This window comes from Melitaea cinxia, chromosome 16, assembly GCF_905220565.1.
Source record: "Melitaea cinxia chromosome 16, ilMelCinx1.1, whole genome shotgun sequence".
Classification (NCBI taxonomy): domain Eukaryota; kingdom Metazoa; phylum Arthropoda; class Insecta; order Lepidoptera; family Nymphalidae; genus Melitaea; species Melitaea cinxia.
Window position 1 is genome coordinate 15129727 of NC_059409.1, and position 4536 is coordinate 15134262.

The window sequence follows — 4536 nt, forward strand, 5'->3', positions numbered from 1 at the left end:
ACGAAAACGTGTCAAATTGCCAATGTTATATTGACATTCAATGACATTTAAGGTGCATTGCAATAAGCGACCACAACGATCACCTTTTGACTTTCTATATTCCGTTTTTTTGGAAGAGTCTTATTTGGTAAACAAACCGCTGTCAATCGTAATTCACGTTTTTTCCGCATTTATTATCATCCACTTTCACAACACATTCGTTTACGGACATTTGTAAAACTCCATTTACTATTTATTTCACTAAAAACAAATATCAATTTATCATTTTAAACACATAAAAACTACTAAAATACAAATTCCGAGAGTACAGATAACTAATATTTTGGAATATGACATTTCAATATATTTTTTTAAAAGGCAAATAGGGACGTGGTCAGAATATTTTTAGAGGTGAATGAGTATAAGTGAATGAACAGCATGAGCGATAAAATAGGCCATGTTCTTTAACTATATTTTAAATTTTCGCGAATTATAATTTGTTAAATAATATAACCGTAAAGCGATATCTCATTAATTTGTATTTTGTTATTAATTGTTTTTTTTTTTATGTTGAGCGTAAAAAAATGCTTACAAAATATTGCAAATGTCAATTATTTATGGATAAGTGTTCATTGTAAAGGTTTTGTTTTGTATTATGAATATTTCTGAATATCAATTTCATCCTAAACATTTTTAACGTACCACATACACACATATGTGTAATATGTGTAATCTATACAAATAATAAAATGGTAGGAAAGTCAAAACTGTACATTGAATATTTTTTTAAAAGAATACATGGGGTGTGATCTACAATCGATACCGAAGCCAAAAATATAGTTTTTAGAATTTTTGTCTGTTTATCTGTTTGTCTGTATGTATGTCCGAGATAAACTCAATAAGTACCGCATGGATTTATTTCAAATTTGGCACGAATATTATTAAGAAGTCGGGTCAACATATAGGCTACATATTATCACGCTATCACCTACGGGGAACGAGCAGTGAACCTTTATTTCTTCAAAGCATTCTGTATGAACGTGTAATCGCAAAATAACGACGCATATTTGAATGTTGTTGTTATTATGTTAATAACTATGCTATAAGCTAGCTTCACATTATAAATAAAGACATTCTGTAGTATATTTAGTATCAGCATTGCACCCGTGCGAAGCTGGGGCGGGTCTCTAGTTATAAGAATATAATATAAGAAAAATAAATTGCACAACACTGCAATGCTGACGCGCGGGTGGTCACCGCTTGGCTGGAGTGCACCCGTGCATCGCTCGTTGCCCGTCACCGCGCCGCTCGTACGCCGCTGTTTTAGAGGGCCGGTCTATTTGGTTTTACGCATAAGATCCTAAGGCTCCCGCGCCGCCGCCGCCGCCGCCTTGCTACCCGCAAGATTCGAGGCAGCGTTACGTTTTTGACGTTAAATTTCTTCAGGCGCATGAGGGGTAAAATTTTTACGAATCAAACGCGTCACGCGTCACGAATTTTTAAACATCTATACCCCGTTGAATACACCGGTATACCAGTAATATACCATACCGGTAATACCCCGTTGAATTCTCGTCCGATCACCGAAGTTAAGCAACGTCGGGCGCAGTCAGTATTTGGGTGGGTGACCACCTGGGTGACCACCACCCACCGCGTGATTTGGCTTTTTTTTCAATAAGTTTTTTTTTTTTAAATTAGTTTTTGTAATTTAGCTTAACTTAAAAAAAAATATAGATTACAATATGAAACTCAATTTTTATTAGAATAGATACTTAGAATAAAGCGCATTATGGCTGGTTTACACAGTGCGAGCTAGCGTATGAGTCAGCGTTCCGAGAAGCTGCACTGCAGTAACTCGCACTGTTTGGACGTAACTTACGAGTAACTTGCACGTACAAGTTGGTCAGTAGCTTCCATCCGAGTGAGTTTTCACATTTTTTGTTTTCACTAGCCTGCTCGCCCGGCAGCAACTCGCAGTTCGCACATGACAGCGGCTCGGCCATCGCTAGCATCGTTTGGTCGCGATTGACAGTAGCTCGTTAGTGCCAGCCGGACAGTTTGGAAGTTTTTTTTTGAACCCGTGTTTTTTTATATTTTCCAATTCCTGACATAATATTGTTGTCGTTGAGCGTATCACCGTTTTTTTTATTGAAACAGGTTCACTTGACATCGCGACTCAACTCGGATTGGGCAGTAGCTAGGTGTCGTGTAGACAGCAAAGGCGAGCCGAGCTACTGGCGTACGAGTAGACAAACCGAGTAGCTGTCTACTGGCCAGGCAGCAACTCGGACTGTGTAAATCAGCCTTTAAAGAAAGTCGAGATACGAAATCTAGGCTAGTTAAAGATAGATTGCAGTACCCTGAATAGTCCGTACAACTTTTTTTTTTCAATTATTCAATTCGCTTTTTTTTTAATTAGTTTTCCAAAGAAGTTTCACTTCTGAGTTATTTTATTTAACTATCTGTAAATATTTAGTTCTTAAGTTGTCAACTGTAAATAATAATGTATAAGTATTGTAAAATAAAAAAATAAAATAGTAAAATCCTGTGATTTGTTAATACAGATACCAACGTGAAGGTATAGATCAGAAATATCAATTAATAGTGCGTGAGTTACCACCCTGCTGAAACTTCCAGATAGATCCAAATAAAAAAACGATGATTGATGAGAAGTTATTGTAAACTAGGTATTGTGTGTTTGAAGCAGGGATTCCAAAAACACTATTCAAATTTGAGACGTTAAAAAATACAATTCTTATCTTGCGTCAGGCAGATCTATCAGGATCCCCAATGTAACCTAACATTTTATATCGGAGTTTTTCCACAGGGCAGATATAACATGGAATATTTTTTAACATCTTAAATAATCCACTAATGTATGCAAGATACTTTGTTTGTTGTTTGTTTTCTTTTACAAATGCAGGTTCAGTCAAGCTGGGCAAATCCACCGCCACAGCACCTACTAAACGAATAAGAAAACGTGTTTTCTCCGTTGTATATTGATCTACCTACCTTCATGTCATTTTTAACCGACTTCCAAAAAAGGAGGTTCTCAATTCGATTGTATTTTTTTTATGTATGTTACATCAGAACTTTTGACCGTGTGGACCGATCTCGACAATTTTTTTTTAATCGAAAGGTGGTGTGTGTCAATTGGTCCCATTTAAATTTATTTGAGATCTAACAACTACTTTTCGAGTTTTAACTAATAATGCGTTTTTACTTGACGCTTTTTTCGTCGAGCTACGTTGTATTATACCGCATAACTTTCTACTGGATGTACCGATTTTGATAATTTTTTTTTTTTTTTGTTGGAAAGTAGATATCCCTAATTTAGTACCATGGTAAGGAAACCAGAATCTGATGATGGTATCCCAGAGAAATCGAGGGAAACTCTTGAAAATTCGCAATAACTAAAACATAAATAACACATAAATGACAAAATTTTGAACTGATTATGAGCATCTAGCTTGGGTCTTATTATTTACCGGAGCGAGGTGGCGAATGCTAGCGCGACCCCGTCTCGCCCCACCCAGGCGGACGACTGCTCACACGTGGTGGTTTTTAGTCAGTAGAAGTCTAACAGAGGGTATCGCGCCGGAGGTTATCCATGTTGGATTTGCCCCACGTAGAAAAAAAAGGGTCTTATTATTTAAAGGTGATTGAATTCGTTTTATTTAATTAAGAGCCAATAATAGGAATTATTCTTAGTAATATGCTATCTTACCATAAAAATCGTCGTCATTAGTCACGTTTGCTATTGACTACAAACCGTTAACACTACAAAAAGGATTCTAAATCAACTGTTTCTAAAAACATACATTCCTCTTAGGTATTCAATACTGTCAGAGAGAAAGTAAAGGATGAGGCCCAATTAATAAGGTTATTTATATGTAGTCAGTTAGGGCATTGTAGTTTGCAATTTGAGATGCAATATATCAGGTTTACTATCAGGTGAACCGTATAATCGTTTGCCACCTTAATTGATTACAAAAAAATTACAGTTCGCAGAATTAAGCAATAGGTTGCTCAGTGCTTAATAAAAATTGTTTGGATGTGAAGGATAATAAAACTACTGCATTGTTAATATGAATAAACTTTATTACTACGTAAATGGATATATATTTAACCGCGTTTGCGTATAACAAAACATTCAACAAATACTTTGGAGCCAACTTAACACTTTGGGTGCCGACTTATTATGCCATACAACAAAAGAGACCAGTGTTTCTCAAACCACTTAAAACATTCAAAATCTTTAAAACAACATTACAAATTAAAATCGATCATTTTTTTTTAACTCTTTTAAAAGTAACAACTTGTAATACAATAAATATCATAAATACATATACTTCCATATATTTTGATAGAATAATATATTATTACAAAAGACATTGTGCTGTGTACAATTTCTATAACGTTTCAAGTGTATTTTACAATAATTATATAATACACGAACAACACAATGAATATTGCGATTTCGTTTTACAATACATAATAAAATAGTTTGACTATAATCTCTAAATTTCGCATCGGAGCGAAACATTTCTTATATTT